Source organism: Mauremys reevesii, linkage group 1 (genome assembly GCF_016161935.1).
Source record: "Mauremys reevesii isolate NIE-2019 linkage group 1, ASM1616193v1, whole genome shotgun sequence".
In the NCBI taxonomy this organism is placed as follows: domain Eukaryota; kingdom Metazoa; phylum Chordata; order Testudines; family Geoemydidae; genus Mauremys; species Mauremys reevesii.
Window position 1 is genome coordinate 307235111 of NC_052623.1, and position 15336 is coordinate 307250446.

Genomic DNA, 15336 nt, shown 5'->3' on the forward strand with positions numbered 1-15336 from the left:
AGTCTACTTCCTTGTGCACTGGTATCCACATTATAAAACCACCACAATGACTGGCATTAAATGGAACCGTTGTTGCAAATTTCAGATGACACACCAAGGACTGATGTAAAAATGAATTACCTTCCCACCACTAAAGATGTTCCATCCAGAACAGGGATGAGGCCCATTGGCAGGCATTGCCCTGTTTCAGTGAATAACACAAGGCTTCAGTCTCTAAGGCTGTCTTTACAAGCACTTAATTTGCTTGAAAATCCAAAAAAGAAAAACTGTCACCTTGCATACCCTTAGCAAAATCAAAGACAAACCACTGAGTGATAGGGAGGCAAGAATTCAACTGCTAAACAGGAATATCCTCAATCTGATAATGGTTGAGATTGTAATAGTGCCTTTTTGTTGCATATCTTTCATATTGCACTAGCCAATGCAAAATGGTACAGGGTGTAGAAAACCATCATTACCTGTAACATTAACATAATAAAAAGACCCATGTTTGCCCATCCATCAATAAAGAAAAAAGAAGTGAAATGTGTTCAAAAGCATAAATGAGAGATCTCAAGTGAAATATGAAGAAATAAAAAGGGGAAAGTGTGTGATAGGATTTTCAGTCCTTTTACTTAAATCCTTGGATTAAAGCCTTTGAAATTAAATTTAAATGCCATTGCCACCAAATGTGGTTGGCCAGAGTCTAAGCCAGGCGAGCAGCCTGAGGAACGTGTGAAGAGAATTATGATTACATTATGCAGTTTAACAAGATGCTGGCAGAAAAAAAAACATTTAGAGAAAAAATATGACTAAAAACTGAAAGAAACCATTTTAAAAGAGAAATTAAAGTATAGTTATAAGTGTATGAGACTACATGCATAGAAGTCTCATTTTGCCATTGTTTCTCTCCTTCTTCAACAACTCTCTTCCCAGCTTTCCAAGCGAGTTCAGAGGGCAGTGCTGGATAATGACAGGTGATTGCAGGTGCCTGTAGTCCATCTGTATTCTGGTAACCAGTCAGCTCTGTACCTTTTGGCCAGAGTCATGTGATGCAATTTTCCGTCCGTAGAAGTTTGGAAACAGGAAAAGGGTAGAAAAAAGAAGAGGCATGACAAAATAGGTATCTCAAGGTTCCTATGGATCCTGGGAGGAAGACATCAGAATGTGGTATTGCTTTGATTGTCACATTAATCCTTTGCAAATCCAGGTTTTGGAATATCTAGTTCAGCCTCTCTTCTTAATCTCTGTATATTTTTCAGAGAGAGATTAAACACAAAATGATCAGGCAGCACACTCCACTCTATCAATATTCCTCATATGAAATGTAAGCTACACACTCCAAACATTTAATGACCCCAAGGTCAGTCCCTTTGAGACCAAGCCTGTGTTAACTCCAATAATGCACTATTCAGTGGATGGGGGAGGGGGCAAAGAAGCCTGTATTTCCATATTTACTGTAAGTTTTATATTCTAGCAAGAAAAGAACTCAGAAATGCTGGCACTTCTTCCATTAGACAGTTATGAAATTAATGTGTTTTAAATGATCTAATTGTCTTTGTATCTGCATGCAGAGAGAGCAAGGAAAACCATGAAACAGTGTGTATAGACAATTTATGATAGTAACACAGAAAAAACATCATAGATATATAACTGTTTTAAGCAAGGGGAGAGGCTATTCCAACCAGGGAATATTATATGTTTGGTTTTTGTCATTTTTTCCTGCTCCTCATCTGTTTTACCTGCCTTTCTTCATTTTTTTCCTCTAAGCCATAGCTTATTGAAGTTTTCAGTTTTCACAAATTACTTATCAGAGTCAATGTTTATAAGACTCCAAAAATAGCTGCGCTTTCTAATACTAGGTGTAAAACTCAGCTCATTTCAAACATTTTTTCTGCCTACAGTTTTATTTATTTAATTAGGATTTAGGAATCATCACCATATAAGGTAAAAACATAACCTATCATATAACAACATATTTTTAAAAATATTTAAAATACTATTTCCATCAATTTCGCTGTCACCAGATTCAGTAAATACAAGTGGAACCTCTTCCCAGCTGTAATTTTTCTCAGTATGTATGCATGATCCTCTGCTACTTAACATAGACCTCCTTGCTCTACCACCACCGGCAGGACTCATAACCTCCTGTGTGATAAGGTAACAGTTAATATTACCTTATCTATAACCAGTAAGAAAACAGTGACCTTTTCTGTGGAGACAGTAGGTGGGCAAGAATTGGGATTCCTATCCTCTCTCCTCATACCCTAGACCCATGTAGAGCCAGATATGAGTGTGGGATGGTGCTGTGGGGTTGGCTTTCATGTGGGAGAGAGGAGACCCATGTGCACAGATGACCTTCAGTGTTCAGGTCAGTGGAGGAAACCATCTTTCTATGGGCAAGAAATAAAGGCTTAACAGTCTTAATACTAACTATGTTTCTGCTAAATGTTTCAGATAAATGGCTGAAAGTTCAGATGTTTATATTTTATTTTTATATTTTATATTTTAGGGAGTAAAAATCAAGCTGAAAGTCTTCTGAGAGAACACTCACACAAAATTTCAGTTTGTCCTGCTTCTAGAGCAGTGGTGGGCAACCATTGGCTGGGAATGGCGAACCGCGGCCACTGGGAGCTGCGGGCGGCTGTGCCTGCAGACGGTCAATATAATCACTGTCTCACAACCCGCCAGCAGATTACCCTGATGGGCTGTGTGCAGCCAGCACGCCGCAGGTTGCCCACCACTGTTCCAGAGGGAATATGAGTGCGGAATCATCAGTTTTTTTCACATCCTATTTTAATGGCTCTGGTCCTGGGTGATAAAGAAAGGGCTGATTTGCCTGAAACGAGAAAAAAAAATGAAGCGAACTTTTATGGACCCAAAAAGTTTCAGTGTGACTTCAATTTGATGAGAAACTCAAGTTGTCTCTTACTTTATCCAAAACAAGTTTTCCTGTGTTTTCTGAGATTTAAAGACATCTAGCCTATCTGATGAACTATTAATAGCCCACATATGGACAAGTGAAAGCATTTTAATCTGCCTATAATTTATGGTATTTCTAAGATGCCTGTCATCATGGCATCTAAATGGATTAAAATACAAAAATATGTGTTTGTTCCTCTGATTTAGTCAGTAGATCAAGCACATGGAACACTGACTTTCTCTGATGTAACAACAATTTCTAATGACTAAATGCACCTGTGCTAAGGATTCACATGTAGAGCAGCCGGATCATCATGTTTTGATACATGGTATCAGGAGGTTAATATTTCTGCTGCTGGCTTCATTATTTCATGGTTAATTTGAGTGTTTTCAAGAACATAACCTGATTTACAGAGCTGCTGAGCGCCCACAACTCTCACTGAGGTCAACTGGGAGTTGTGCATGCTGAGTACCTTAGAAAAATCAGAGCAATAATGTGTAATTTAGGGCTAAATCCTCCACACCTTGATAAATGCAAAATCTGCCATTGACTTCTAAGGGATGCTCATATGGTTAGGGTAAGCACGGTCTGGTTCCTAGTTATGTTTTATACTAGATAAAGGGACAGGAAACTATCTTATATTCACCTGCAATTTACTCTAAGGATTTTTATTTTTTAAAAGATGATACATAAACTCCAGCTTGAGAGACCTTATTATACCAGCTTAAATAGGAAATTCTTTAGGCGGAGTATGTTATCAGGTTCATGCAGAGACAAGGCTTCAAATTTATTATAGTTCATTTTAAAACCAGAAAATTTGCCACAGTTAATAATCATCCAAACTAAAAAAGCCTGAAATCCCTGGTAGGTAATACATATTAATATACCATCAGCATAAAATGCCAGTTTAAATTCACTGATGCCAGTCTCTATCCCAGGAGACTCTGAAGCAGAGTTAAGAGCTTCTGTCAAGGCTGTAATGTTGATGTAAGCAGCACTCTGGAGAGAGAGAGGAATGAAGAAGAAAGTATCTTTGTCTGATGGATCAAGACAAATTATAAAATATTTCTAGGTTTTCTTGGTCCCTAGAACCTTATGATTTTAAGGCTTTGTGTCATTTTCAAAATGTCAAATCAATCACCTTTTCCTGTATACGCCATGCTCCAAATGAGTACAGTCAAGCTGAAAGTTGGACTAGTATGGGTCTTGCAACAATTTGCACAATCTTTACCAGAGGAGCTATCATACCCCTACCAGGTTCCCCGTAGAGATCAGCACTATTAGCAGAATGTAACTGTTTGGTTTTGTACTGTCTGGCAGTCTGTTTTCAATCCATAACTCTACATTTTGACTTTGCCAGTTCAATATTCTGAGACTTCTGTGCAAATACTACTGTCTCAATACAATACCTACCATATGCACAGTCTGAGTTAAAGATCATGTAAGAATCTGTCTTATTATTGAGTTCCTCAACTTCATTTCAGCAATAAACAAATAACTGATCCTACATTGACTAGTTATTACTATGAACAGTTTGCAAGCTCTAACTCTTTTTTGCTGAGAAAAGAAAGTGATGTGCCCAATGGCTGGAGCAAAACAATGGCATGGGACTTGTGTATAATCCCCAATTCTGCCACTGTAACACTCTGTGGCCTTCAGCAAGTTAATTAACCTTCTAACTCAGTTTACCCACACATATAATGAACATAATAATGCTCATATTCCTCATAGTGGTGTTGCAAAGCTTAATTAAAATGACTAATGTTTGTAAACCACTTGAAGTTCCTCAGATGTAAGACATGATGAAAGTGCCAAGTATCATTATTGTTACTAATGATTATTTTTTCAGAAAAGGCCTCTGCCCTTTAGTTGCAGAAGAAGACGGTGATTCTGCCAGGTAGCTATCATTAAAAGGTTAGGTAAGTGAGACTAAATGAAATATTGTTAACAGTGCTGCTTAAGGGGAGAACAATAATAACTCTGTGGTGCATCTGTAACTATAGAACAGGACAAGCAGCTCTGGAACTACCAATCAGGTATTAATTATTACATTTTCACCAGTGACATTTTCCCCTCCAACTCCTATTCTGTTGGGTAAACTGGAGATTAGAGTTAGTCTATCTTATCTGCAGGGTGGGCATGCATGCTGAACGATAATAAGCCAAAAGTGTGTAAGATAGGTTAGGCTTACCACTGCTACTTTATTTAATTATTATGATTCATTACATGTACTACAGTGGTATCTGGAGAGCCCCCAATAGGGATCAGAGTCCCTTTGTGTGGGAAGGCAGTGTAGCCTAGTGGATAGCGCATTAGGCTGGGATGCAGAAGACCTGGGTCCTCATCCCAGCTACTGATGAAAAGCACTATATAAGGGCTGTGTGTTATTTTTTGTCCTAGGTGCTGTCCAAACACGTAGTAAAAAGACACACTCTGCCTGGAAGCGCTAACAAAATGATATGAAACATTATACTCACTTTGTTTCTAGAAAAGTTGCCACTGGGATGTAAAATATACTTTTTGTGCATCTAAGAGATCAGTGATCTGAACTAAGTATTGTCCGTCCCAAAGGATACATCCTTTCCAGCTATCAATAATTTTCCTTTATTGACTTGTATCTTTTAGTTCATCAAGGACAAGTTTAATCTACAGTTGAAAGCGCAGTCCTGTGATGAACTGTGTTTTCTTTTGGACACCACAGGCAACTGTCTGGCAAACTTGGCAGCCTGACCTCCATAAATATTGTTCTATTGATAAAGAGCAGCATTGGATATATGGATTATCCAAGATAAATATTTTGCAAGCATTCTCAATGTCTGAATACAGTAGAGAAAAGGAATTTTATCACATTCTAAACAATTCAGACAGAAGGTGAAGAAAATATTAGTTTTAGCTGAAAACCTATCACATATAGTTTATACTCTTAATTTTGTCTTGGAAATCAATAAGGGCACCTCTTTTAGAGGCCTGTTCCTGATACCATTAAAGTCCATGGGGATTTGGCCATTTACTTCATTGGACTTAGTTTCTAAAATATTGAGAATAGAATTTCACAGAGGTACTTGGAACACACAGGGTTAAATTGGCCCCTCACTTCTTTGAGTATAGATGAGGCACAGAACAAAGAACTTTTGCTGCCTGCACTGTTTAAGGGCTGAGTATATTCAGAGTCCCTTCACTCGAGGGCAATCCAGAGACTGTTTCCTCAGCATGCCCTACGGATGTATATTATCTCAAAGGGAGCAGAGAGAAGGTGGAGCTCTGGTCACCACCCATCTTATCGAGACCCAGACCATGACTGGGGCCTGAACTACATTTAAAACTTTAGGGCACCATAGTTACAGTGCTTGGGGGTGTGAAATATCCATGCCTTGAATGCCATAGCCAAGCCCCCCCTCCACCCACCCAGTCACCAGTGTCGATACAGCTAGGTCGACAGAAGGATGCTTCTGTTATCCTAGCTACTGTTGCTTGTGGAGGTGGTGTTCTGACAATGATGGAAGAACCCCTTCTGTCACTGTATGCTGTGTCTGCACTACCTGTTTATGCTGACATTGCTACGATGTCATAGCTATGCCACTATAGTCCCTGTAGTGTAGCCATGGCCTGGGCCAGGTGCAGCAAGTGGAGAATTAGCCAAGTACATGACAGGGAGCAGGCTGTACCATCCTACAGACCAAGGAGAGGGAAGGGGTGTAGCCCTCCTAATCTCCCTATGCACTGGGGAACTGAACAAAGGACAATTTCTCCCTGGGACAAGATCCCTCAGGAGTGGTGCAGCTCCACCCTCTGCTCAGGGTTGTGCCCAAAAGGCACAATGCACAGGGCCGCCCAGAGGATTCCGGGGGCCCGGGGTCTTCGGTGGCGGGGGACCCTTCCGTTCTGGGACCCGCCGCCGAAGTGCCCCGAAGACCCGCGGCGGGGACCCCCCCCCCCGCTTCCGAATTACCGCCGAAGCGGGACCCGCCGCTGAAGTGCAGCCCGGTCTTCAGCGGTAATTCTGCGGCGGGGGGTCCTTCCGCCCCGGAGCGGAAGGACCCCCCGCCGGCGAAGACCCGGAGCGAAGAAGCTCCTGCGCCCGGCCCCGCAAGACTTTTCCGGGGCCCCCGGAGCGAGTGAGGGACCCTGCTCCAGGGGCCCCGAAAAACTCTCGTGGGGGCCTCTGTGGAGCTCGGGGCCTGGGGCAAATTGCCCCTCTTGCCCCCCCCCCCCGGGTGGCCCTGACAATGCAGCCTAATGTTTGCACTGGTATGGCATGTGCTTCTACTCCTTTGCACATCTCCCCCCCCCCCATAAAACTCCCTGCACAAAGCACAGAGGGTGTGGCAATTATTCAACAGCAGTTACAGACATTATTCAACAGACACAGAGTTACAACAGAAAACCTTATGCAATAAAGATTTGGAGCACGCACCTGCTGTCATTTAAGTCAATGAGAGTACTGCCTGATTGTGGTGTCATTATCTCTTCATGGATACAGGTTTGATCCTTCTGCAGTCATTACTCAACTGAAGTAATAGGGAATTTTTCCTGACTACCAGACTACTCTGTCTCCTTATTAGTGGCTTACGCTGTAGTCATGTTATACTGTTGCAATATATACTGTTCCTATGAACAGCAAGCGAGATGGCAAGCTATAGCCCTGTCTATTTTAATGAAGACCTCCCACTGAAGTCAGTGGGGAGCAATGCATTAGAAATCAATGGCAAGAAATGACCTAATATTTCTTCATCTTGTGACTTACAGTGCTGCTGTGACTGCAGTAGAGGAAATAGTTTAATGCTGTGTCAATGACACACAGCGTGTCTCTGTGACTGCGTGTCTATCTCTTTCTCTCAAGTGTATTATTTTCTATATATTTGTTCTTTATCTTTTAATATAAATCATTTTTAAAAAAACAAACATACTAGAAAGTATTTAAAAGGAGATCCTGGTCAGAATGTATATTGATTCTATTACAATAAAATCATAACAAAACAATGCTTGAGAAATAGACACAGATTTCTAAACCTACAGCATTATTTACTTGTAAGGGATTCCCCTGTTCTCTAACCTCAGGGTTAATGTGCTGTTTCTTTTTGTTCTAGATTACAGATGTGTTTTGCACCTCTCAACTTGCCTTGAAACAGAGGCATCACTGCACTTGTGCCCTCTCATCATTCTAAACTGGCTCCTTACTTTAAAAATGGAGTCATGGCACATCCATTAAAGTCATCCCTCCCATTAGCAGATATCAATGAAATACCTTCTTGGCACAAATTGCCTTTTTAATGTGTGTCCTGGATTTAAAAAACTGACCTCGTATCTCAAAACACTGTGGTTTTGTGTGTGTTATTCTCTGGTGAGTGATTTAAAAAAAAGTCTTGTCTCTTTAAGGTTGATAGTACATTTAGCTACATCAGCAGACTACAATGAATCAGCAGTTCATCATCCTATTTCCTCCCTATTCTGGATATACAGAGTCTGTTACACTGTGCTACAATGTGTAACTCAGAGCGCATGCTGAGATTACAACTCTGCCCAACAATTTTAGCATAGGGCGATGGTGGTAGTGCAACACAATTTTGCTTCTGTGACCCAAAGCCGCCTTTGTCTCTGCTTTTCCAGTAAATCTAGTGGCAATTTTCCAGCTATGCTCCTTACCAAAACAAACTTTGTACCTGAAGTATAAAGAACAACTTGTAAAATGGGATTGAAAGAAGTTAAGCAAAAAACCAATAAAATAAACAGAGGTTCATAAAGATGTCATGCAACAGAAAACCAGGCCAGCAAACTCTTTAGAAAATGAAAGAGAAATACAGTTACATGTAGTACAGTGTTATATATCTCACTCACAGTCTGTCAGAGAAAGAAAAGAAAAGAAAAGAAAAGGTGTCAGAATTATGATGCCATCTTTTTGTTCAATAATTTAATAACATTGCTATGGTGCAGAATTTGCATATGAAGCATACTGCTTCTCAAAAGTAACTGTTGGCTTGTAAGTGAAGAGGGTATGCGTGTGTGTATTTACAATGTAAATCATATCACTGATTTTGTAAGCATGATTTGAAATCATGCAAGGAGTTCTTAAAATCCACTGGCCACTTGTGTAGCAAATTTTGTCTTGTTCACAGTTCTCTTGTTCCATTCTCTGCTTATGAAAGAGGGTAATCAGTTCTGATGCTGGAGTTCTGCTCTTATGAATTTTTTTCAGATGTTGGGAAATAATCATTATTGCACAGCAAAAGATTTTAGCCCTCATTCTGATATCCCAGCCTCAAATTTGGGAGGTAGAACAAGGCATTTTTCCCATGAACTTGGACAGATTACTCAGCTTTCTAAAAAGCTGCATTGGCAAAAAGATGTTTTCGCTTGTACAAAGACACTCCCTGAAACTTATTAATATAGCAATAAGCCACAGCAGGGTGTGCATTAGCATGGTATTGGTGCACGCCTGGAGTGTACTGGATTTGTGCCTTAAACCACCCGGGAAGTGAACCAATAGCTTAGCAACGCACACTCTGATGTGGTTTATTGCACTTAGAATGTGGTTCCGTGGGGTTAGATTGAAAAAAACCCACTTTTTAAAATTCAAGATTTATTGAGGTGGAGATTTATTGAGGTGCAGGAATGTCACACATCCTTCCACTAGTAAAAAATAGTTGCCAGTTGGAGGTTAGGAAAAAATAATAGGAGGGAAAAAATCCCTCTCCATTTGCTGCCAATCTGAATACATCTATCATTACATTAATTAGGTTTCAGTATGTTATTATAGTAACTAAGAAAACTGATAACAGAGTACTATAACACGCAGTCACAAAAATCAGAAATATTTGTCTTTATTCTCATTACCTTTCAGTTGCTGTTGTTCTAAGTAAACTGAAAACACATTTACATTTGTATGTTACAGTCAAAATGTTCAAAAGTGACCAAATTTGGGGGGCCCAACTTGAGATTCCTTATTCCTGTTTTTGACAGCTGCTGTGTGCCCACGTATCTGAGTTACTTCAGTGAAAGCATTTTTTTCAGATATGCTGAGCAGATATGGGTGCTCAGCATATCTGAAAAAAAATCAGAGTCCTTCAAGATATCTCAAGGTAAGCACCCAAAGGGGAGGCTATTTTTGAAACTGTTGGCCTATGTTCCTCTCACACACACTATAGGAATATGCTGCAGTGAAGAACTCTTAGAATCTGATCCAAATCCCACTGAAGTCAGTGGAAAAACTCCCTCAGGGAGTCTTGGGCTAGATCCATACTGTTATTATAATGTGTGTTATAATTGCTCCCAGAGGCCTGAGACTGTGCTAAGTGTTGTACAAATACATTGTAAGAGACAGAAACTTCTCAAAGAGCTTCCAAATACAGACAAACTAAATAGACATGACAGGCAAAGAGTGAATGAAATCAGGTGTTACTATCCCCATTTTACAGATGTGATTGCTAAGGCAGATATAGATTAAGTGATTTGCCCAAAAATACACAGGAAGTGTGAGGCAGAGCCAAGAAATAAACCCAGTATTCTGACCCCTAGTCCAGTGCCTTAAATCACAGAACTGTCCTTCTCCTACTAATTAGTATATTACACACGAGGGGCAGGAGTCCTATCAAATACAACTTGCCTTACTACACAGCCATGATTCATGCCCAGAGCATATTGTTCCTAGTCAATGAATGAGGCAGGGGTTCCCAGGGGAAAAAAGGTCTGCAAACATATAATTAAGGACTGTATCATAATGTGAACACACATGGTAGCTGATGCACAGACAACATTAAATCTGTCATTTCCTAACTTTTGAGGGATTCACTTTGCAACCTTAATAAGGTTATTTTAATGTAGCTTTTTGTATGTAATCTTCTACATTTTTAGAAAAGCAAATTGAAAAAATGGAAATGTCATCATGCAACATCATATTGACACCACGTGTGATGGTGGTCACTCTGCTGTTCATGTGAATCTTGCATTTTTGTATGCTGTGTTGGTGTAGCCCTGTTGTTCCCAGGAAATTAGAGTGAGGTAATATCTTTTATTGGAGCAACTTTTGTTGGTGAGAGAGAGAGAGAGAGAGAGAGAGAGAGGGAGAGAGAGAGATAAGCTTTGGAGCTTTCACGGAGTCCTTTCTTCTTCCTGAAGAAGAGTTCTGTGAAAGCTCAAAAGCTTGTCTCTCTCACCAACAGAAGCTGGTCCAATAAAAAATATTTTACCTCACTCACCTTCATATATATTACCCCCCCCCCCCATATTACCTCACCCAGCTTTCCAGGAGTGAGTTTTCATGATGACATGGGAAGTGCTCTGACTGGTCCTGACTTCTTTGTATCAGCCCCTCTAGCTTGCACTGCAGCTGGGTGCCTGCAGCGCTGAGACTCCGTGAGATCAGGGACTCACAGACCCAGCTGGCAGGGGAAGGGCACCTCCTCCTCGGCCTCTCTCTCTTGCTGCCTCCTTTTCCCGAGTGGGCTCATGATGCACAGAGCCAGCATGGCTAGTGCTGCATTGGAGAGTCTCCCATGCGAACCCCCAACAGACCCTGCCCATCTCTGTCCGATTGTCTCTCTCATGCAGGGGACTGTGCCCCCCCTTGCTCCTGTGTGCTGCCTGCTTCCAGGGGCCACACAAGAATGATATTGTTTTATAAGTATGTGTGTTATTTTGCATTTAAAATATAAAAAAGGTTTACAGTATGAAATATAAAATAAGTAAATAACACGTTATTATGTTTTGATTTTATATACAATATTGTAAACCTTTTTATATTTTAAATGCAAAATAACACATACTTATAAAACTATCATTCTTGTGTTTTTATTTTAAGTACAAAATAAATATGTATAACAAACTTAAAAGTATGTAACTAGTAATTTGATATGGTGGCAGGTGGTGCCTTTTTTTATGCGTTCGCTCCCCCCTGATGTTAGAACCTGGCTATGCCACTGACACCACCCGTGTTTCCCCATCAAGGTTGGCAGCTTTAGATCCACACACAGACTTCTGCTAGTTGAGGTAATGGAGGCACTGAAAGCAGTAGTAGGTTGTCATCCTCTATGTGGAGCAGCACTAGAGGTGGATGATATATATGCTTTGCTAATGGGTTTCACAAATATTTGCTGACAGCAGAGGAATTTGTGTTCCATTACAGGCTCTGGAGGAGAGTGTGTACAGACTCATTGTCCCTCAAGCTCAACCCCTTCTTCCCTATTCCCACTGCCCCATCCCAATCCTTTTTCTTTGTCTCAACTCCATTCTCCTTGCATACTCAGTTCCAGTCTCCACTCCTCAGGCTGCTCATTCCTGTCCCAGTCTTCTTGCCCAGACACTCCTATTTTTTCTCTCTAGGGTCACTGTCCAAGTCCCATTCTCCCCTGGCCTTCCCACACCCACTCCCAGTCTCTTTACCCAGCCAATCCTGGTTCCTCACTCCTAGTTTCTCCTCCAGTCTCTCTGTCTCCCGTCCACCCAAGATCTCAGTCCTTATCTGCCTCCTTGGTTCCTCATCCAATATCAGTATCCCCTTACCCCCACACTGCCTCTCCACCTCTTTGCCCCAGTTTCCTCCTTCCCTAAATCCCTGTTCTAGTCTCTGCCCAGCCATTCCCAGTTACACTCCAGCTCCTGGTTAGATTTGTGACCCCTCCCCTCACTGTCATTCCCGCCCCCGACCTCGTTTCAGTCTGCTTGTCTGCCAGTCTACAGTCTATCCCCTTCCCCTCCACCTCACTCCTCATCTGAACTCACTGCCCCCCCAACCACAAGCCAGCTGGCTCCCAGTCCCCTGTTTCCCTCACAGGGTTACAATCCAGTCCCCCAAACCCTACTCCAATCTCCTTACCCAGCCAGTCGCTCTGTGGGGATGATGCATGCACAGTCTGGTCACATGTAGAAGTTGTGAGGGGATGGAACTGCTCACTTGCTCTGTGGAGATGGGCATGGGCAGTCTGTCAGCACTAGGAGCTGTAAGAGGCAGGAGCATACTCAAGGAGGATGGAATCCTCAATGCTTTTCACTCCTAAAGTATAAGAAGTTTCTAGTGAGCATGTGTACTGCAATTTTTCAAAGGCTTATTATGTGATCACATTTGGGTGGATTTTCACCAGGATAGAAGAGGCACATTTCTGACACAAAGGCCAGCCCCTGCCAAATTTCAAGCCTCTGCTCCAAAGCATGAAGGTGCTAGAGCTATTCAAAGAGATAGTCTCAAGATTTTTTTTTAATATGGGCAAAATAATGTATTTATCCTTAGCCTCCCTCTTGGAAACAGCTAAACCTGTTTGACTTTTATTTTAATTTTCCAGAACAATTCATCCTGGAGCAGACACTCAGCACAAAAATTTCAGCCCAAACAGTTAAAGTTTGGCAAAGTTATACACAACTGGAAACAGGGTCTTACAAGGGGAAAGTGTTGGGCAACCTTAATAAAACACAAGTCAGCACTACCAGCCCCACCTATAATATTCTGGAGCATCTAAAAAGAGCGGCTACCTCAAAAAGGAAGAGTGTGAGTTTGTGAAAGGAAATGAAACAGGTGTGATGAAACATTTAACAAAATAAAACCTTAAAAAGAACAAAGCACTTTGCAGAGTGTTTTTCTCTAGTTATTCTGACTTCAGACTTGTGGCACCATGGAAGTATCATTTTCTTGTTTTCCCCTGCCAGCTGGTATGGAAAAACAGATTGATTGCTATATAAAACAGAGGTTATCAGCAGAATTGCTAATTAAATGGTGTAGCTGCCAACTCAAAAGTTACAGGCTGACAAATAATATGATCTAATGTTAGACAAGTATGTTTAATCAATCACAGCTCAAAAAATACGCAACAGCCAGTATTTTCTTTGGACTAGTAATACAATTTATTGGCAGTTAGCTTAATTAAAGGCTAGTAAGAAGATTAAACTCTTGGGTCTGTAGTCTCCTCTCTCTCAGAAAACCCAGGAAGAGGAGAAAAAGTGCTTTTCAAATACCACATGATTAAACTAGAAGCATTTCCATTGCTTTCTTCCTTCAAGAGTATGCCGACTCATCTGGAGGATAAGCAGAGGACATTGCTCTTCCACTGCTTGGAACCCAAGGATCCACAGGCAAATCCACATTTATTGCTGAAAGAGTCATCTTGCAGAGACTCAACCTTTGTGATGTTTTCTGATATCATTAGCAGCATGGCTTACCCAACAGAATTGGTGGTGAGGTGCAGAATGGCAGTCAAGGCTGCATTATGAAACAGAGAGTCACTGTCCCTTCCCCATTGCCCCATCGCCTCTTAAACTGTGAAGCCCTAACAAAACAGCAGTAACTTGGTGAGGTCTTGATGGGCTGATATGATGGGGGTGGGGTGGTCATGCTCTGGGCTGCAGCTATCCCCCTCTTACATTAGAAGAATGTTTGAAGGAAAATTAATCTATCTGGCTTCTGATCATGGCATGGAGTAAAGCGAACTGTAGGGTCCTTGATTAGAATTCTTAAATGTAGATTTTGTTAAATGATTCCCTGGTAATAGATGAGACCTGGGCAGAGAGACAGAAAAGAGAGAGAGAGAGAGAGAGAGAGAGAAGAGAAAGCAAGCAGCCCAAAAGGTGACATTTCACTAATAATGCCGTGGCTTCTAAACCCTAGGAATGAAGAGAGAAAAGGCCATCTTGTTGGGTAAAACAACTTGTATGAACTTTTTTAGGTGCATTGATTTTGGACTGGCATAAGAACAGGTTTTCCTTGTCACCTTGAAAAAATGAAGTTAAATGCTGAAGATGAACCAAACATTCCCAGATATTGAGTGTAGCATCCCGGAGTCTGCTGATTACCCACAATGCCTTGCAACAGAGTGGATTAATCATTTATGCTGTCAGAACATAGCTGGTCATCAATTTTAGAATAGACTCCATAAATCAAAGCTATGTCTCACTGCAACATTTATTTAGGCCAAGAAACATTACTCACTCACACTGGAGAACTAAACTTCCACTTATACTTGGCTATCCATCACTGGACTCACCAGCTGTCCTGGCTAGATGTGGGATGCTGTAAAACAAAAAAAATAGGACTATTTATTCAAGGGAACACAGAGGTTGAATGCTAAGTATATTTCCCCACACTGTGATGGAGCTTTCACTTGGGTATGAGCAAAAGAGAACTGTGTTAAAGAAGCAGAACAGGTCACCCAAGGATAATTCAAGGACACAGTTCCGAGTAGTAGTATGTGGTTTTGAAACAATTCATTAATATTGATGAAAATGGGTCTAATTCACTGACTTGAGAGGGCATTGGATCAGGCCCAATAGGAAGCCATAATGTAACCAGTTGTCTTCTGCCAAATGTACCAAATAGGCATATTTGACAGAGGCACAGTTTCTATTCTGCCATGTATATTTCTTGTCAGATGATGTTCACATTTATATCAGTTTGATTCAGAGGCAAAGAAGTTACAGGGTGGAATTGGGAGGGAGATAAAACAGAGACGGAGTTA

The 15336-nt window shown here is 41.2% G+C and overlaps 1 long non-coding RNA gene across 1 annotated transcript in view; it reads left to right on the forward strand.

Moving 5' to 3' along the window:
• Positions 1-13218, forward strand: part of LOC120386665 — a 67685-nt gene extending 54467 nt beyond the window's left edge. The window contains exons 3-5 of the long non-coding RNA XR_005589842.1: positions 4752-4821; positions 7990-8243; positions 13174-13218. This is a non-coding gene — a long non-coding RNA (uncharacterized LOC120386665). The remainder of the gene's footprint in view (positions 1-4751; positions 4822-7989; positions 8244-13173) is intronic.
• Positions 13219-15336: the final 2118 nt, after the last annotated feature.